This window comes from Talpa occidentalis, unplaced genomic scaffold (genome assembly GCF_014898055.3).
Source record: "Talpa occidentalis isolate TD23 unplaced genomic scaffold, MPIMG_talOcc4v2.1 talOcc4.2, whole genome shotgun sequence".
NCBI lineage: Eukaryota > Metazoa > Chordata > Mammalia > Eulipotyphla > Talpidae > Talpa > Talpa occidentalis.
In genome coordinates, this window is record NW_023602073.1 from 147,600,437 (window position 1) to 147,621,946 (window position 21,510).

Here is a 21,510-nt window from a genome sequence, read left to right on the forward strand (position 1 = left end):
CCTGGTCAGCTGGCTGGATTTATCATCCTTTTTCACCCCCAGGCCAAATTTCCAGTTACGATCAGATAAATGCAAACTCCAAGCACCTTCTGGAGTTTCTGCTCACTTATTCAAACAACATTTATTATCAGGCACTGGAACAGGCTTGGTATTAAAATTACTTGGTCACATTGAGCTTCAAATAGTTGAAGACTTCAGGTGCCTTTGTGAGTGGTTTGATCTAACTTATTCTAGTCAATTATATCTGGTAACTTATTAACCCTACTTTGCAAATCAGGAGAAAATTATGCATCAAATTGCAAGCTAAAAATGATGTGGCTACAGCGTATACTCAGCTTTCTCCTATGGACTTAAATGGACTTACCTAAGGCTTAGATGCTTACCAAAAAGGAAGTCCTCAGCTCTGGAAGACCTTGGCAGAAGTATAAGCTTCCTAGCCAAGTATTTTTTAGGGGTGAATAGGTAATGCAAGTCTATTTCTCCTCTTTCAGGAAAAAAAAAAATTACACTCCTTAGAATCAAAGCTCACTAAATTGCAAGATTTCATTGTGGCGGTCCGGCTGGAATGATCCAGAAGAATTCTACTGAGGACATTTCCCAGAAGACAAATTTACCTTCATCAAAAACCACCTATAAACCTCCTGTCTTAAAAAAATAACCCTTGGGCCTTCCTGGTGGCACAAGGGGTTAAGATGCAACCTATGAAGCAGTCTGCAGCCTCTGCAGCACGAGTTCAATCCCCGGCCAGGGAGCTACCCACATGGCGCAGCAGACCTCTCCTGTCTCACCCGCTGCTCCCCTCAGCAGTGTATTTCAGTTAATCTGCCTGTTCTGTTCCTCACTCTGTCTCTGGTGAATCTCTTACCCCACACACACACCCCTCTGGCCTGCACCCCAGTTCTTGTATGCATAAATAAATCTTTTTAAAAATAAATAAAATAACTCCTTAGGATTATGCTCAGTGAAATAAGTCAGAAGGAAAAAGAAAAATATCAGATGGTTTCACTTATAGGAGGAATATAGGGGAATCAAGCAAGGGATCAAGGAAAAAATAATATCAATAAAAACACAACAAAACAAAACAAAAATAAACAGACAACTGTAAATCTGAGGCATTCTGCGGGGAGGAGGGACAGGAAAAGGGATCAAAACAAGGGCGGGAAGAGCAAGCACAGGGGATTGTGGTGATGGAGCACGGCTGAGCTGGTGGTGGGAATTCTATGGGGATTACACCTGGGGAAGGAAAGCAAACATTGTAAAAAAAAAAAAAATGAACAATGATGTAAAATATATATAAGTAATTAATTAATTAAAAAACAAATACATAAAAAAATAGCCCTTTCTTCCCCCATACAGGGCTCTGCACAGGGGACCACCTAATCACAGAGACAGCCTTGACAGAGGTGGCGGGTGGGGCCACATGTCAACCGTGTCTGTGGAACGCACGCCGTGAATATTTTCCAGTGGGGACGCTCTCCTCTGAGCCGGGCCACTGTCCTTCCTGCCTATTTTTCTTTGCGGCCACTCTGCAAACATGAGGTAAAGTTGTTCTCTTTTCGAAGCCAACTGGAGCAAAACCACCAGTCCTCGGCCCAAGCAGTCATCCTGACCACCTGAGGTCCCACAGACAATCCTGTAGGAAGGCCTTGCAGGCGTCCAATGTAAATATTTACATCGTGTAGAGGCTTCGAGTAAGTGCTGGAGGAAGGCAGAGAGGGCAGTTAACTTCAATCCTAAACTGGATGCAAATTACAAAGACCACTGAAATGGAAGGGAGTTGTCGGAGTTTGTTCCTGTTGAAAGTTGAAGACACCCAAGCTTGACCCCTTTCCTTGATGTCACAAGCAACAAAACAAAACAAATCTCCCCAAGAAGCTGAGAAAAATATTCTGCTGGCAAACAGGACCTTCATATTCAGATTGGAACTTGGCACTGTTTTCCTACCTAGCATGTTCCTGGTGCCTACACCACATTCTTTTTAATCCTAATTTCTTTGAAGATCTAACAATCTGTAAAATGTTTTATGCATCATGCTTGCTGAGGCCTCATGGGAATCTTCCCATGGGGCCTCATGGGAATGTCACAAAATCAGAGCAAATATTTTCATTTGAGGAATAATGGGGGGGTTTTACGGAGAAATGGGTGTGAACCCCAGATCTCTCAAGTCCCCATCAAGTTTCATTTCCAGTGGCTCTCTGTGCACTTTGAGATTCAATTCAAATACTTCTATCTTGAGTTCATCAGTTCACTCTCAATATTAATATATATTCCATATGATGTACATCCTCTAGATGATGTACCTAGGCTATATAAATAGATCTAATTTGAATATGTGCTAATACAGAATATATATTCAAAACCAGATGATTTTCCCAGCAACCTCTTAGTAGACTCACTCTGCAACCCTGTTAGATCTGACCCAGAAATCTGGCACCTTTGAATAAGAATCATAGCCAGACTCCCAAGTCCCAATGAAACCTTTTTAAGTAAAAAAATAAGCCACCTCGCTTTCTGTGGGCACTTCCAAGAGAACAAAAGCCAGTTACCTTCTGAACAAAGCATGGAATACACAACTGAATGCACATTTCCTGAATGTGGCATTCCTCTGACTAAAATGAAAGTAACCTACCCTGTCTTTTGTGCCTGCCACATCGTCACAGCTCTGCATGGGGAGGAGGAACCTACACACCACACCACTACAAAAACTGACTGATGCAGTTTTCACAACAGGGTAAACGAAGGCAGCAGGCCTGACAAGAGATCTTGCCACCTAAGACAGAGGAGGTTTGGTGTGCTGCATTGCTACATGGCATGGATTTTCAGAAAACCTAACTGCCTTTGGGAAATAAATAATGGCTTATTCAAATTTCTAACATCCAACTCACATAAGTTACGGCAGCCCAGAATAAGAAACCAGGTAGTGGGTTCACACTCGCTGACAATGAGTCCCGTTCATAACTTTGAAAATTTCAACACATTTCAACAAGACAGTAGCTAGGAGCAAGAGCTGGAGCCAATAAATATAGGTTACCAGAGGCAAACAGTCTGTCTGTCCTGTACGAAGAAATGGGTAGTCGTGCTGGCTTCTGACTCAGCTGAATATTATTCCAAAAGTGAATCTCCACTGTACCAAGTTCAGGTTTAACACTTTGCCATCACAGTAAGACTTGCCAGCGACTTTGCAAATTACCCCTGGCTCATTAAGAGAAGAATGATCATCTTTAACAGGAGGGGGAAGCGCTGAAGTTATATCATGCTTGTAAATAGCACTACAGCAAACAGGAAAAACAATACATTGAGGAAGAAAGAGGAATACCTACTTGAAGAGAAGAATGCCACTCAAAGATTGTCTTCGGAGGCTATGCAATGGGCAAGAGAAAGGAAGACTAATCTTTCGAGCCCCTTAAGGAGCTTGTGAGCATGGAGTCTGCATTTTCAGTTTTGGTGAAATCCGTTCTGAGGCCGCAGACAGGAGATTGTTATGACCATGGAATTAGGAAATGCAGGAACTCAAAAATAAAGAACTAGCACCACCATTTGACTGGGAGTGGAAAATCTCCTGCACAACACAGAGGAGGGGGTGACCAGCCCTTCTGCTCACCAGGCCAGAGGCTAACTTTCTTAGCACTTCGGTCAATGGGTGATGAACCAGGGAGTCGAGATCTGGTCATCTCCTGAGACTTGTCCGTGCCATCTGGCTGACTTTCTCGTTACAAACCAAGACACTTAAAGTCCAGGCAGACATGGGGAGTTGGTGGGGACAGTACTCAGGCCTTCGTTCAGCGCCTAAGTTTGGTTAATCCAAAGTGAGTGGACTGCAGCTAAGAGCAGGAGGAGGACGGAGGACGTGTCTTCTGTGATTGTTTTGGCCACTGGTTTATGCAGCCCTGGAGTCCACAGCCCCCGTAGCTTCTTGTCCCTGACGGATGAGGGTCTTGTCTTCTTTAAGGCGCGGAAGTGTAGCTTCTCCCTGACTCCGAAAGCCCTGGCTCCTGTCATCTGATCTCCCCATAAACCGCCGGGCATTTCCCGTGTCCGGATAGGGTTTGTTTTGTTTACATGAAGAAAGTATTTGGAAGAAAATGGTTTAAAAAAGTCATATTGATGTTTTTAAAATTAATATCGAAATGGTAATCGCTTATAAAGTCTGCTGTGGTAAAGGCAGCATGAATTTTAAAGGATTTTTAATATATATAATGCATTTTAATATACCACTATGTTGGATTTTTTATACTACTGTGCAAGCCTCACAAAGGATGGGATTGGCTGAGGAGAAGGTGAAGGAAAGGAGACGCTCTCGCTCCTGGATTTCTCAAAAATCTCCAAGGGCAGGTTAACATCTGTCAGGCAGGAGCTGCGTGTCAAAATTGGCTTAGAAAAGAAAAAAAATCAAAACTCTCATAATCAGAAGTTTAAACATTTTGAAGTACAGGTCATTAATTTTCTCTATACTTGTGAGTTGGCCCATAAAATAATTTGAAAATGCAAATTTGTCTGAGATTAATTTTCCCACAATCCATTGAGCAGAACATATTTTGTTAATATGTGAAGTATTTAATTCTAAGAAACATAAAATTTCAACAAGATTCACTTATGAAAGGAATAGTCTTGTATACTAGCACGTTGTGAGGGGTTATTAGCTTTTGTTATTTTTATAATAATTTCTGGCAAAAGGAAAATGATTTAATAAAATGCCTTGAAAAGTTTAAATGTATTGAAAGCAAAATGTCTTTTTCTAAATTAATTCAATACTTCAGTCATTCTATCTGTCCAAAAGGGAGAAATACACTTTTCAAAGAGCATTTAACTTCCTATTAAAATCAGCTATACACATTCATGTACTTAGAGAAACAGTTGCCAAAATAGGACATTGGTGCATTCTGAGCTGAAAGTTATAGATTATTTTCTTTTCATTAGGAGATAGAAATGTACAACATAAAATTCATATAAAATGGATATTAGATTAATTATCCTTAAAAGACTACTGGTGATATTCATTTGCATTCCAATATGTGATTTCTCAGATGGGAGAGAAAAAAATATACTAGCAAATGTCTTCTGGACACATACCTGCAGTCATCTACTACTCTAAGCACTTAAACAAAACAACCCAGGAGGTGTTAGAACCCATTTTACAGTCAAGCAAGACACCAAGATTAAGTGCCTACTCCAAGTTTCCACAGCTGAAGTCAGGGTTTTGTGTTTTGTTTTGTTTTTATTAAAAGAAGTGAGGGCAGGATTCTTGTTCTCATTCTGTTTTTTTAAGAGATTTTTATTTACTTATCTTTGTGTAGAAGAACTGGGGTGTCGTCCAGAGGTGCGGGGCGGTGAGAGGATTCATCAAAGACAGAGTGGGGAACAGAGCAGGCAGATTTACTGAAATACACCTTTAAGGGGAGCAGCAGGTAAGCTAGGAGGGGTCTGCTGCACCATATTTGGATTAGCTCCCTGGCCAGGGATCAAACTCATGGTGGACCATCATGGTGATAGCGCTGAGACTTAACCCCTAGGCCACCAGGAGGCCCTTGAAGTCAGGGTTTAAATTCAGGGGTCCACCTAATCTCCTAACACTCCCTGCAGAATCAAAACCAGCAAAGGGAACTCCCTACTGGAACATGCAGGCTGTGCTTGTGTCACACAAAGAAAAGGTGGAGAACTTATCAGTAAACGGGTAAGAACAGTTTCTATGGGCTAATATAGAAATGTTATTACACAGCATCTTAAAATTTATCATTCAAATGAAACCCCCAAATTAAAGAAATCTGCTTAGACCAACATTTTTAAAATAATCTGTGCTTTCTTATATTAAAAAAAAACTCCTCTGAGGAAAAGTTTCTAACTAAATTGTACTCATCATTATTATATAGGCTGATAGTGAAGAAACAAGAAGAAAAGAACAATTTAAGTGAAACAGTACAATATAATATAATTGAAATAAACACATGCCAAATTTAGTCTCATATGCATAATTCAAAGAGAAGTATCCTATGCCTAATTCACATAGGACTCAAGTGATAATAAAGCCTGCTGCTTCATCAAAAAAAAAGATTTTGCCTCCCCGGTGGTGCAGCGGTTGCATGCTGGGTTGCGAAGCTGCCCGCAGCCTCTGCAGTGCTGGTTCGATCCCCGGCCGCCAGGTGAGGGTCCCTCATGGCGCACAGACCTCTCTGGCTGCCCGCTGCTCCTCCCTGCAGTGTACTTCGCCAGTCTGCCTGTTCTGCTCCCCGTTCTAGCTCTGGTGAATTCACACCCTCCCGCACTTCTGACTGTACCCAGTGCTCGTATAAATAAATAAATAAATCTTTAAAAAAAAAAAAAAAGATTTTACTATCCATGTTATCAATTTTTTCAATAGTCAATATATACATTCCCTGGAGTGTCATATTATTTACTAAGACACACGGAAACTCCAAAAATCTTCCCAGGATCAATGTTTTTCTACTACATTCTCCTAACCACTAAAGCCTGGTCTCCAGAAGCAAAGTAAAGCAGAAAATTGAAGCAATCTGTGCTGGTCATTCAAGTACCATCTTGCTGTGATCTGGGTGGATGAGGGGTTGACATTAAAAATCAGGTTTTTTATTTAGGTTGTGTGTTTTTTATTATTATTATTTTTTTAATAATTACCTTTTTTTTTTTATTCATACAATCACTGGGTACAGTCAGAAGCGCGGGAGGGTGAGAGAATTCACCAGAGCCAGAGCGGGGAGCAGAGCAGGCAGAAGGACCGAAGTACACTGCTGAGGGGAGCAGCGGGCGGTAGGAGAGGTCTGCGCGCCATGTGGGACCCTCCTCTGGTGGCCGGGGAGCAGCCGGGGATCGAACCGATGCTGCAGAGGCTATGGGCAGCCTCGCAACCCAGCACTCAACCGCTGCACCACGGGGGAGGCCCTAGGTTGTGTGTTTTTTGTCAGACTCCCCAAATGATAGTAGAGTTGGAGACTTAATTACATAGTTAATTGCCCAAATTCTTTATGTGTCCATATTAGCAAAGATGGTTCCCATGGGCACTTCTCCAAACACCGTTTGGACTCTATGACATGCTGAGAGTGGCTCTGAGCTGTTTTCCCCATGAAGGGCAACCCAAATTGGAACTGCTAACCTGGACATATCAGAGTACCCGAGACCCACTCCCTCAGCTTCCTAAGAGAAATCACCCTGCCCTGGGTGCCTCTGGCCTACATAACCAACCCCAACCCCAGGGGTAGGTACTGACCGAAGACCAGCCAATCTACAGCTTGTCCATGTGCTAATGTGAAAAGATGAACTTGACAATCACATTCAAGTGCTCAGGAGCATAAATACTGGAAGCCCAGACATTGCTGGTGAGAACCCAGGCAGCTCAGAATTGTCCTAAGTTCAGTGTGACCTAACACATAGTGGTGAGAGATTTTTATAAAAAGAAGAAAAATCTTGTAAAACATTGCAGGGGGAGTGGGGGGGGGTGGGGATTCCTAAGCCAGACAATGATTAGGAGGGGGGGGCACGCCCTGTGGGATCTGCCATCCTCACGGTGGTCCTTCCAACCTGGTGCATCTGAGTGGCACTGTAGCAACAGCCTTGCTACCAGGGTCTGTGTTCATTGACCTGGCACTACAGGAAGGGAGAGTTTTAAAAGACTGCATAATTGTAAAAGAGCTGATGGAGAACAGGGTGAAAGAAACATTCTTTTGTGGTTGCTGTTTTCACCCTGTTTTTTCCATGAGCTACATTCTAGTGAAATATGAGTGACAAGAGCTTCAGATACCAGTTCCAAAATATCTCCAGCTCTATCCCTTCTAATTCCTCTCTATAGCACTACTCAAGCCTTCTTCAGTCACCACTGGATGGATGCAATCCCATCCTGGCTCTGCTGGCCGCCAGCATCTGCTATTTCTAATCCATCAAACTCACTTTCACCACATCACCTTCCATAATGATCATCATTGTCTTGTCACTACAAGAGTGAATTAAGCACAAATCACTCACCACTCCCTGATAATCGATCCCAGCCTCCCTGTCCAGCCCCAAGCACTGATTAAATTTCCACATTCCCTGTTCCTAGTATCTTATGTTCAGACCTTGGCCTCTTCCCTGTGTGGGTCAATTATGATTCCATCACTTCTTCAAGGTTCAGCTCCAGGGTCCAGCTCCAAGGGCTCCTCCATGGAGCCCTTCCAGATTGCCCAGCACTGTCCTGTTCTCACCCCTCTCTGGACTCCATGGTGCATTGCTTGTACCTCTCCCCTCTAGAAACAAATATTTACAAAGTACCTCCCCTGTGATAAGCAAGGATGAGTAGACATGACTTTGAGAAGCTTGTGTCTAAGAAGGTACTTGGACACTTCAACAGATGAATTGTGCGGCAACCTGTAAGTGGTGCATCAGAACAGAGGATTTCTACTGAAGACTTGATAACACTCTTAGGTAAATAGCAAATGCAGTCTGGTCCCACATTAATGGTGGGTCTCCACACCTCCAATCACCAGTGGGTTGCACTGGAAAAGTGTCTCACTTGACCTAGATCCCTGGCAATAATTTACATAATACCTGACACAAAGATACTCATTTTCATTCAAATGAATCTCAATTTGAATAGAATGGACAGAAAGGACTGTTCATCTCTATCCACGTGACCTTGTCACCCCCAGTGGCCCAGGAGACCTACATTCACCTTCTTCTCAAGCAGTAGAAACACCAGGGCTCACCCAGTGCAAAGGGCAGAGTAGCCTCCACCCCCGTGTGAGTCTCTCTGGATCTGGAAAGCTTCCTCTACAATGTCACAATCAAAGTGGACACTACTTCCCCCTAAGATCCAATATCTAAAAATTCTTTGAAATAGACACACACAGAAAAGGAAATAAAACACAGGAAACAAAGAACAAACCTAGATAACCACGCGAGAAACAGCAGTAGATGTGGACTTTCAGTGGTCAACTGAATGTAGTACATACAGATGTTGATCAATTATGATGCACATTTGGAACTTGTATGTTATAATGTGATCGTACTTTAAAAAATTAAAATAACATAAAATACAAGAAACAAAGAACAAAACGAAATAATTAGTCAGGCATAACATACTTAAATTCCACAGTACTGGCATTAAGCAAGAGGATAATGGATCACTCACTCATCAACAGTGTAAAAATTTGCTTAAAATGGACATTAATATCTGTGTGATTTTGTGCCATTTCTTGGCGATGAATGCGCTTAGTATTTCCTCACAATTATATTTTGGTTGATGACTATGTATCTACATTTTTCTTTCATAAAGTCATTGTACCCTTTCCAGCTTTGCTTACTCCATCCTCCACAGCAGAGATGGTTCTTGGGAATTTAGAAGCTCCTGAAATCCTAGCCAACCTTTTGGGTTCACAAACACAGGTGCATATTTCTGCAAACAGAGTCTAGAAACTTCATTTGATTCTCTCAGAACCCTAGACAAGATTAAGAACAACTAAAGGAAAAAGCTTCTCCTTGTAAATGGAATGTTTCATCTCCTATCACATAGATTAGGGTGTTTCTTCGAAATTTTTAACGGGGCTTATATAATGCGATTATTATTCCTTTTCAAAATTTGCACCTTCTACCAACTTGGTTTACACAGTACACCTTTCTTCCAAAGTTAATTGGGTTGGTATACCTCATTTTTAAACATTTTTACCTGCAAAACTCCAAGGAGCTCTAGATGCTCAAAACATTAGGTGGCTTCAGCAGCTCAAAACATTAGGTGGCTTCAGCCACCCTGAGGTGAAGCAGCCCTCCGTGCAGAAGCAGGAAGCTGAGGACCTCACCCCAAGGTGACCCAATGCTATGCACCCCCCCACCCCAAAGCATAATCTTTGAGGAAATGATGGAGTTGAAGTCAAGCTGAGAGCAAGGAGTGGGGCAGGGCTCTGCTGAACAGTTCAGCGGCCTAGACCTTTTTTGGGGGGGAGTATTTATTTTTTACATCATTGCTCATTTTTAAACAATATTTGCTTCCCCCACCCCTTCTGGTGTGGTCCCCATAGAGTTTCCTTCCCCAAGGCCCCCGTGCACCATCACCTCAGTCCCCTGTGCCCCTCCCTCCTCCCACTGGCCCCTCTCCCGCCTCCTCCCCTGCAGGATGTCTCTGGTTTATAACTGTCTGTTTTTGTTTTGTGGTGTGTTGTGCTGTTATTATTTTTTTTACCCTGATGTCTTATTGGGTTCCCCTATATTCCTGCTAAATGTTTTTCTTACACAGGAAAAGCCAGGAAAGAGAGTGAAGATAAAGGTGTGAACAATTTAAAGGGCAGGCGCGGGAGGGAGTTATGTGGGGCCGGGAGGATGATCCCCCACGCCCTGTGGAAACCCTGTGCCAGGGAACAGGTGCAGGACCCACTGCCCCGTAGGCCGGACAGGGCATCAGGCTCTGCCCTCCCGGGCTGGACACCTTCTGCGCTCCAGGTGTGGGAGCCTCGCGCTCCCGGGCAGCGGCTGCAGGTGGTGCAAGGCCCTCGCGGGGCATCTGTGAGAGGCTGGCAGGAGCCGCGGCCCAGGCGGGAGCCACACAAGATGTGCCCTGAGCCCAGAGGTGGCCACCACGAGGCCCACAAACGCGGCCACCCCCTCAGGAGTGTCGGGCAGGGGAAGCCGCCAGTCCCCAAGAGTCGGCGTCCTATTCACTCAGGCAAAGAGAGGACACTCATGTCGCCCCGCCAGGGAGCTGTCAGGTTACGCAATGCTGCAGATGAGGAGGAGGCTTGTTCTTCTTTTTCCTGGAGAAAAGTGATGTGAAATCGTCCAGAAACAACAGCCAGTTTCCACAAGCTGTCCTGCCCCTCCGAAGAGTCTCTAACACCCCCCAGAGCTCCAGGGGGGCACCATGCCTGGGGACCCCGAAGGGGACCCGGGACCCAGCGCCCCATCTGCACTGCCCCTCCCCCTCCTTCATCACTCATTTCCTCCTTAGGAACTTTAACCTTCCCCCACGCAAATTCATTGTTAGAAGGAATCCTTATTTCTGCCTGGGAGGGTGAATGGGGGGTGCTGCCTGCATATCATTAATGATTATTAAAAGGGGTGCCCAACTGCAAAACTGGAGCTAACCAATGTGCAGGAGTATCGGGAAACTGACCAGGGCGAGGGGGGGTCCTTCAAGGGGAAGGTCACAGCTTAGCCACATGAGGGCCTGGCCAGGGCGGGGGTCACACGGGGAGGGGTAGATGGAGCCTGGAAGCGCTCCAGGTGCGCAGGACAGGTAAGGAGGTCACACGACAGGCCCCGAAGCTTCAGATTCTCCCAGACACGGGAAGCTCCACTTCTTGAGATAAGGCAAACCCACTCACTTAGGATTCTGGAGACCCTCTAGGACTCTAGGTCAGTTTTCCATTTAATAATTATTAGCATCAATTAATAACTATTGACTGAGCACCTACAATGTGCCAGGTGTGACCCGGGATGTTGGGCACACAGTAGGAAATAAAATAGACAAATCCCTGGCCTCGTGGAGCTCATTTCCCACTGGAGGGAAAGAAGAAGACAAACACTAACCAACAAATAAAATACAGAAGGGAAGGTCAGGTGGTGACCAGTGAAAAGGTCATGGGGAGCCGACGGGGGATGCGGTAAGAAGGGCCAGGCAAGAGCTGGACCTGGAAGCGGGGAGGTGATCAGCCAGGATGAGAAGATGCCACTGAGCTGCCACCTGCCGATGGCACAGAGGAGGTGACCATCTCGGGGAAGAGCCCTCCACTGCAAAGACACTGGTGTTCCAGGCACATCTGGAGAACGGGGAGCAGGTGAGACTGGCTGAATCAGGGCAGAGTAGAAGAAGAGGTGAAGAGGTAGCAGGAGCTCTGGGCAGCACAGAGCCTGGCCGGCCACCCAAAGGGGTTCCCTGTCCTCGGAGTCCAGTGGAAAACCATGGAGGGTGGGGGGGTGGGGGGCTTCTGAACAGCAGTGCCGAGGCTGCCCTGGGTTTCTAAAAGCTCATTACAACTGGTTAGACCAGACGGGAGCGGAGGGGGTGAGGGGAGAGGCCAGAGCCAGTGCCAGGTGGCAGCAGGTGGGGCCGGGTGAGAACACTCTGGGTGTATTTGAAAGGCTGAGTCGCCATGTTTGCCGGGAAAGTTGATGTTCCTGGAGCGAGAGGAAGAGAGGGGCCGACAGTGACTCCACGGCTTCTGCCCCTCACACCTACCATGGAGCTGCCATGTACTGAGGCAAGGGAGACAGACACCAGCGGGTGCAGGTTCGGGGCAGGAGCGTTTGAGGTGTCGAAATCTGAGGTGCCCATTTAGAAGGACAAGTGGGAAGCCTAGTTGGCCATTAGGGGCCAGGAGAAAGGGCTGGGGTGGAAATAGGAGCTTGGAGCTTATCGGTGGATCGATGATAATCCCCACCATCAGGGCTCACGACTCAAGACGGAGGACACTGGACCTCAACATCTCTCGTCCCCTGGGCCCCTGGGCCCCTGGGCCCCTGCTCTCCCCGGCTCAGGCTGCCCTGATCTCTGTTATCTGACTTCACCCGCCATTTCCTGCTCCTGGCTGTTACCGCCCTCTTCGCCCTGAAGACATTCACATTTTCTTAGTCCTCTTCTCAGGTCAACAGCTAAAAACTAAATTAATAATTCTGTATGTCGCTAGATCACCTTCCCAAGTGAAAATGAATATTTCATTTAAAATAGACAACTGTTGGGCTCTTTCACAGGAAGTAAACAGGTCGTGTTTGAAAAACAGGTGGCATCTCTGAATGTCCCTGAAGCCAGCTGCTCTAAGGCTGAAGACCTTGCTTTGAGGCACGGAACACACACACCACCCACTTTCAAAAAAGGAAAGAAAAATCTCACAACTGGATCGGCACCTCTGCAAAAAGGCATATTCCACCCCCATCTGCATAAAGGCAATCAATACTATTTCATCCCGTCTCAGCCAGCACGTTCATGGTATCCTGAACACTACAGAAACATAACTGAAGAAAATCTCATTTTTAAGTCAAGAAGAACAGATAGCAAAGGAGCAGAGGCAAAAGTAGAGGCCTACGGAGCTGAAAAAATGCGTAAGTGTGTGATGGACCCAGACCCTGGCTCTGGGCTAAGTAACACCTCTGGCCTGGAGACCCTTCTAAGGAGCATCTTTCTAGTGGTTATCAGTGGTTCTCAATCCCGGTTGCCAGATAAGGGGTCTTCATAAAGGTCTATACCTAAAGTACCTCTGTTGGGGTTCCTGGGGAGAGAGAGTGAGCATTAATTAAAAAAATAAAAACCCCAGGTGGTGCTCCTGTCGTTTGAGTTGAGAACCGCTGACTGCACCAGCTTGGATTACTCTCCTCGGGTTCGTATATATCTGTCCCGCTCAACCCCTTTCCAGAACCGCTCACATATAATCAAAAGAGGCCGTCACATAGCCAGTGCCTCAGGCTGCCATCCCCACCTGCTCACTTCCTGCCTCTTTCTCTACATTTGTCTTAACATATTTCCACCCATTGTTTTTACAGGTTTTTCCATGCTTAACGACCCCACGTGAGAGAATGTGTGGATTTTCATTAGCGAAAAAGAGTAACTCCTGAGAAACAGTTCCAGCAACAGAGAAAACAAAGCTAAAACAATACAAATTTCAGATTTATACCCAGGCCCCCTCCCTTTGCAAACTGTGCTTCGGAAATGGCACTGCGCAACCGATTCTATTATTGACAGTGTGGGTAAAGCAGTAAACAGACAACAACAACAAAACCGTGCTCATTTCAAGTCGCTAAGAAACTCAGGCCAAAAGGAAAACAAAATCAATCACCTTTGCCAAGTGGAAAAGAACAAAGCCAGCAGGGACTGAAGTTCTATATTCAGCTTTTAAAAGTGTTTTTCGAACAATAGAGAATGAGAATGAGCGCTGGGTAATCACTCACGAGATAGACAAACAATGGGACAGAACAATGCAAACGAGTCAGTCACTCTGAGTGCACAGGGACTCAGTGAAGGAACAGGCCACACTGGACTTCATGAATAAAGTGCCCCAGTTTCCCTTCACTGACTGCAAAGGCGCCTTTGAGCTTGCACTCTCAGTAACGCTCTTTTTTTCTTACCTTAAAAATCCTTGGAAATAAGTCAGAAAGAGAAAGAAAAATACCGGAGGGTCCCACTCATAGCAGGAATTTAGAAAACTTAAATAAGGGACCAGGAAAAAGACTCATTAATACAAAGTAAAAATCAAAATCAACAAGCAACTATAAACCAGAGACACTCTATGGGGTTGGGGGCGGGGGGCAGGCGGGGTGGGGAGAGAAAGGATTAGGGTCAAAATAAGGGGGGGGTGCAATTGTAGGGGGAATATAACCAAAATGAAAATGCATACACTGTGCCAAGATGAAAAATGATGTAAGAATTATATAAAATAAAATATAAAAAAAAATCCTTGGGAGCTTGTCAGCAAGTACTTTAATCCCCCCTTTACAGAAAGGGAGGTCAAGGCAGGAGCGGTCCATCACTCCACCCAAGAGAAACACTGCAGCTCCCTTAGGGAGATGGCAATTTGCTTGTTTGCAGTGTCAACACCCACCAAAAAAAGAAACCTGCCATCCATTTCTCCCCCAAAATCAGCAACTAAAGTTTGTGCTCTGCAGCCTAAGTCCCAATCACTTTCTTTTCTAAGAACTCTTCCATGTATTTGGTTCCTTTCTCCATACTCTATCTCCATTTCGAATTGCCTTGCATGGTTCAAGCTCTTAAAATTAGCTTAGGAACTCTCCAGAAGACTTTTCTTCTGCTAGGATTTTGGTGAATATACGGGTCTTCAGCTAAGCAGCCATTTGCTAGGACTGGGTAGTGTTCTGTATGGGCTAGGGATTTTGTGGGTGAGGCAGCTCACATGGGTGGAGAGGGAGCGTGGAAAGAGGGTGCCATTAAGGGATTTGCAGCACCCGAGGGGTGCTCATTGCAGCGCGTGAGGGCGCCAAGTCAGGGGTGGGAATGGTGCCCATGTGTTGGCTGTGTTAATTAGCACCATGTGAAGATAATTAAGAACACACAGGGAGAACGCGATGCTTCAAGTGGCTCAGACCAGTAAGTAAACAGGAGTACGGAACTATATTGGTTGGGTGGTTGTGAAAAATATCCCAAAAGATGTTCAGAAGGATGCTGAGGGATTTGGTGCTTTAGAAAAAGCAAAAGGAAAAGTCCAAGCAGAAACCGCACCCCACACCCCAACGACCACCAAATCATCCTAAGATTTGCAACACATTCAATCTTGGTTGATAAAATAAGAACTTTAATTACAGTCTTAGCTCCAGAGAGAAACATATGCCTCCAGCACAGCCGTCCTTTCGGGTCTTGGAAAACCAAGCAGGACCAAGTAGAGACACCCCCCACCCCCAACCCCCGGCTTGTGTGGGGAGAAAGGCTGGTGAAGCAGGCGGCTTCTTCCTGACTCTTCCTTCCTGCCCACCCTCACCCCCATCCCTCTAACTCTGGACTTACATCAGTCTGGGTCCCACTTCAATCCTTGCTTCTCTTGCATGCTGACCTTTGTGCTATTTCTAACTCTCTTATTTCCCTCCCTTCCTCTCAGATCCAGAGACAAAACCTTGACTCTGCTTCCTACCTGGGTGCCACCTGCACCCTGGACCCCAGGGATGTGCAGGTCTCCCCTGGGGCGGCCCTCAGCCGGCTCTCTGCTGCCCCCATCTGGCCCACAGTAGCATTTGCAGATGGTAATCTGACAAATTGGCCCTTAAGGCCAAGGCAGCTTCACTTGGTTAATGGCATCAAATAAAATTTTGTTTTGTTTAATCGTGGCCTGACTTAATGTATGTGTTTCAAGCTCTTCTTAATCTTAATGGCTACGTTATGCTAGTGAGTAAAGGAAGCTTTTTTTTTTTTTTCAGGTAAATGTACAACGGTATATACATCCTGGGAAGTCCAGTCTAAAATGCTGGCTTTTTTCCCCCAAATCACTGGAACACATTATATAAATGTAGTTACTCCCAAAAGTGAGCATTTATGGAATGTTCTCTTTTTTCCCTTTCCTTCTATTTCAAATTTCCTATATTAGTAACACAAGGAAAGGGAAGAAGAAGGAGGAGGAAATACTTTCGGTTTGTGAAGCAGCTTGGAATGAGGGAATGAGCCCCAGTGTCTAACGACACAGATTTTACCATCCAACCATTCACACCTAAAGAAACAACAGGAGCTTAAACACGTACCTGACATGTTCACCTCCGCGTCCCCAGGACCTCTCTGGAGCCAGGTACACAGTAGATGCACCAATGGAGATAGAGTAACTAACGGCCCAGTGCAGCGCATGTGTATTTGTGATTTCACACAGCCTGGAATTTACACACGGCACTGTCATTTGCACAGACACCCAGTAGTGCATGCACCAGCCTTCCTCCTCTCTGTCCTTAGCTATTCCTACCTTCACACTTATGGCTGGTCACATATGGGCCTAGGGATGGGGAAAATACTTGTTTTATTGAGTCACTTTGATCCTCTAGCTCAGAAAATAGTAATCTGAAAATACATCTTCATTTTCCTTCCTGGGAAAGCATAGCATTTTTCAATGGAAATCTAATGCCATCTTGCTACTATTCTATTGTCCATATAAGTGCACCATGGTCTGGCAGGTATGCAGTGGAACTGCTGAATCTCGTGGTATTAGGTGAAGTGGAACTATATGTGGCCTCTCTACCTTTTAGGACCTCCACATCTGTGTGTGTATGGCCTCTCTATGTACTTGTTTGTGTGAAAGATTTGGATAAGGCTCTCCTGCATGACTGCCTTGAGACAACAGCCCATATCACGAGGCAGCCAGGGATGCATAGGTAGCCATTGACTGATTTTGTGGCCATGGTCTGAGGTGGTCTGGGAGTAGCTCGGAAATTACACCAAGCACCTGCACAGGAAGTTCTCCCTATATACGTGGCCGATATCTCCCCTCCTGTTCCCCATAAAAGTTGATGACCCTTTGTCTCCCCCGGACCCTGCTCCTCCTACCATTGTCACATAACCAATCATGATGGCTAATAAATAGCAAGAAGGCTGCTCACTGAGCAGCAGAGTCTTGCCTTATAAACCTGCTCCACAACTCATTCCTTAGCTTGTCTCTGGGGACGTGGTGGCGCATTTCTGACCATCAGAGACTACAACTCGGTTCAACAGAAAATTATGCAGTATCTTTTGTGGTGAAGAAAAATCAGTTGGTTGTTATCAACTTCCAAAATAAGAAAACTGGGCACAGATAAGGTTTAAGAAATGGCAAAAAAGCAACATTTTCTTTATCAATTATCTCTATAGACTCAAGATTGAGGTAGATAGTCTTAGAAAGATAAAACCACAATGGGGACACAGTTGCCTAAGCTTCTTTGAAAAAAAGTAACATTTATATATATCATGGTATTGTAATTAGTTATAGGAAAAGTGACCAAATAGGAGGAGAGATTATGTCACACAAAAGGCACACTTTTATAAAGGGCAAAAAGCTGAAGGATACCAAAAACATAGCAGCTTAATACATAAAGCAAAAACCATTTAGAAATGAAAGAACTTGATTAAAAGGCAATTTTGGTGGGAGATGTCAATGCATCTTTTAGAAGTAAATCAATGTCATAGTCAAGTATCTACATTTGATAGTTCAGTAGAGACCCTGACATCTTTCAACTGCAGAATTCTTTGAATCTATCAACAAACCCTCAACCAAATTTGTTTTTTTTTTTTTTTTTTTGCCATTTAGACTTATCATTGTCATATACCTTGTTCATTTTTGTGGTTTTTTTTTAATTTTTCTTTTTTTTATTTTTTTAATAATAAATTTTATTGTTATATTCCCCATACAATTGCAGCCCCCCCATTCTGACCCCAATCCCTCCCCTCCCGCCCCGCCCCCCAAAAAAGTGTCTCTGGTTCATAGTTTTTTGTTGATTTTGATTTTCACTTTCTTATAGTTATTCATTTTCCTGGTCCCTTATTTAAGTTTTCTAGATTCCTGCTATGAGTGAGACCATCCGGTATTTTTCTTTTTCTTTTTGGCTTATTTCGCTGAGCATGATCCCTTCCAGCGCCATCCATGTTGCTGCAAATTGCATGTGTTTATCTTTTTTGAATGCTGAGTAATATCCCATGGTATATATGTACCACATCTTCTTGATCCAGTCATCTATTTTTGGGCATTTGGGTTGTTTCCAAAGCTTAGCTAATGTAAACAGTGCTGCTATAAACATAGGGGTGCAGGTGTTCTTTGGAATTGATGTTTCTGTGTCCTTTGGGTAAATACCTAGGAGTGGAATTGCTGGATCATATGGAAGCTCTATGTTTAGTAGGTCCAGAAATCTCCACACAGCTTTCCACAGTGGTTGGACCAGTTTGCACTCCCACCAACAGTGCAGAAGAGTTCCTTTTTCTCCACACCCTCGCCAGCATTTGTTGTTGCTAGTTTTTTTAATATGTGCCATTCTCACTGGTGTGAGATGGTATCTCATGGTAGTTTTGATTTGCATTTCCCTGATGGCAAGTGATGTTGAACATTTTTTCATATGCCTGTTGGCCATTTGCATTTCCTCATCAGAGAAGTTTCTTTTTAGCTCTTCTGCCCATTTTTTGACTGGATTATTTTCTTTGTTGTTGTTGAGTCTCATCAGCTCTTTGCAGATTTTTGTGATCAGTCCTTTATCATTAGTGTTGGGTGCAAAAATGTTCTCCCAGTTGGTGGGGTTTCTCTTTGTTTTTGTTATTGTCTCTTTTGCTGTGCAGAAGCTCTTTAATTTGATGTAGTCCCAGCTGTTTATCTTTGCCTTCACTATCACTGCTTTGGGTGATGTGTCTGTAAAGATGTCTTTGATGTGCAAATCACGTAGTGTTTCGCCTATATTTCCTTCTATATATTTTATGGTTTCAGGTCTTATGTCTAGTTCTTTAATCCATTTTGAGTTGATTTTTGTGTATGGTGTGAGGTAGTGGTCAAGCTTCATTCTTTTGCATGTAGCGACCCAGTTTTCCCAGCACCATTTATTGAACAAACTTTCTTTGCTCCAATGCATAGTCTTTGCTCCTTTGTCAAAGATTAGTTGACCATAAATCTGTGGGTTTATTTCTGGATTTTCTATTCGATTCCATTGGTCTGTATGTCTGTTCTTGTTCCAATACCATGCAGTTTTGATGATTATGGCTTTGTAGTATAGTTTGAAGTCTGGGAGTGTAATGCCTCCATTCCCTTCTTTTTTTTTCAGGAGAGCTTTGGCTATTCGGGGTTTTTTGTGATTCCATATGAATTTCATCAATAATTGTTCTATTTCTTTGAAGAATGACATTGAAATTTTGATTGGAATAGCATTGAATCTGTATATTGCTTTTGGAAGAATGGCCATTTTAATAATGTTTATTCTTCCAATCCACGAGCAGGGGATGTCTCTCCATTTCTTTGTGTCTTCTTCTATTTCTTTTAACAGTGTTTTATAGTTTTCTTTGTATAGGTCCTTTACCTCTTTTGTTAGATTTATTCCCAAATATTTGATTTTTTTTGTTTCAATAAAAAAAGGGATGGTTTTTTTGATTTCTTCTTCTTCAGATTTATTGTTTGTGTATAGGAAGGCTACTGACTTTTGCGTGTTGATTTTGTATCCTGCCACTTTACTGAACTGATTGATGAGTTGAATTAGCTTTTCTGTGGAGTTTTTGGGGTTCTCTATGTATAATATCATATCGTCTGCAAATAGTGATAGTTTGACTTCTTCTTTTCCTATTTGGATTCCTTGGATGTCTTTCTCTTGTCTTATTGCCCTGGCTAGGACTTCCAGTATTATATTGAAAAGCAGTGGTGAGAGTGGACATCCTTGTCTTGTTCCAGATCTTAATGGAATTGCTTTCAGCTTTTCACCATTGAGAATGATACTGGCTGTTGGCTTGTCAAAGATGGCCTTTATGATGTTGAGGTATGTTCCTTGTATCCCAAGAATTTCAAGGGCTTTTATCATGAATGGGTGTTGCACTTTGTCGAAAGCTTTCTCAGCATCTATTGATATTATCATATGGTTTTTATATTTCTTTTTGTTGATGTGTTGGATAACGTTGATTGATTTTCGGATGTTAAACCATCCTTGTGCCCCTGGAATGAATCCTACTTGGTCGTGGTGAATTATCTTATGGATACATTGTTGGATTCTGATGGCTAAAATTTTATTGAGGATTTTTGCATCAGTGTTCATTAGGGAGATTGGCCTGTAGTTTTCCTTTTTTGTGTTGTCCTTGTTCGGTTTTGGTATTAGTGTAATGTTGGCTTCATAGAACGTGTTTGGTATTGTCCCTTCCTTCTCAATTTTTTGGAAGAGTTTGTGAAGGATAGGCACTAATTCGTCTCTGAATGTTTGGTAGAATTCATTTGTAAATCCATCAGGTCCTGGGCTTTTGTTTTTGGGGAGGTTTTTGATTATCATTTCAATTTCGCTAATTGTAATTGGTCTGTTTAGGTGTTCTATTTCTTCTTTATCTAGCTTTGGGTGATTGTAGAGTTGTAGGAATTTGTCCATCTCCTCTAGATTGTTAAACTTGTTTCCATATAACTGTTCATAGTAGTTACTGATTATTCTTTTGATTTCTGCTGTGTCCGTTGTGATTTCTCCTCTTTCATTGATGATCCTGTTTATTTGTGCTTTCTCCCTTTTTTCCTTTGTGAGCCTGGCTAGGGGTTTGTCTATTTTATTGATTTTTTCAAAGAACCAGCTTTTGGTTTCATTGATCTTTTGGATTGTTTTTTTAGTTTCAATTTCATTTATTTCTGCTTTGGTTTTTATTATTTCTTTTCTTCTACTGGTTTTGGGGTTTTTTTGTTGTTCTTTTTCTAGATCTTTGAGCTTCGAGATTAGGTTGTTTCTTTGAGTTCTTTCTTGTTTCTTGATGTGAGCTTCTATTGCTATATATTTTCCTCTTATTACTGCTTTTGCTGCATCCCATACATTTAGGATATTGGTGTCCTCCTTGTCGTTCAATTCAAAAAATTTTTTAATTTCTTCTTTGATCTCCTCATTAGTCCAGTGGTCTTCCAGTAGTGTGGTTTTTAATCTCCATGAGGTAGGAAAGTTCCTTGCCTTCTTTTTATGGTTTATTTCTAGTTTGATGCCTTCATGGTCAGAAAAGATGGTTGATATGATTTCAATCTTGGTGTATCTGTTGATGTTTGTCTTGTGCCCCAGTATGTGATCGATCCTGGAGAATGATCCGTGTGCGCTTGAGAAAAATGTGTACTCCGTTTTTTTGGGGTTTAGTGTTCTATAGATGTCTGTTAAGCCCAATTGCTCTAGGTCCTTATTTAGAGCTTTGGTTTCTTTACTTATTTTTTGTCTTGTTGATCTATCCATTGTTGATAGTGGTGTGTTGAAGTCTCCCACTACGTATGTGTTTTCTCTGATGTCTGTTTTCAGAGAGGACAACAGTTGTCTGATATATTTTGGTGCTCCTTCGTTTGATGAGTATATGTTAATGAGTGTTATTTCTTCTTGAAGTATTGTCCCCTTGATCATAATGTAGTGACCATTGGGGTCTCTTTTTATCTTTTTGAGTTTGAAATCTGTTTTATCTGATAT

General features: G+C 43.4%; 1 protein-coding gene across 4 annotated transcripts in view; it reads right to left on the bottom strand.

Moving 5' to 3' along the window:
* Positions 1-3,455, bottom strand: part of ESR1 (estrogen receptor 1) — a 385,356-nt gene extending 381,901 nt beyond the window's left edge. For all 4 annotated transcript variants that reach the window (XM_054697951.1, XM_054697952.1, XM_037520654.2 and 1 more), the window contains exon 1: positions 3,321-3,455. The gene's annotated coding sequence lies outside the window, so the exon portion shown is untranslated. The remainder of the gene's footprint in view (positions 1-3,320) is intronic.
* Positions 3,456-21,510: the final 18,055 nt, after the last annotated feature.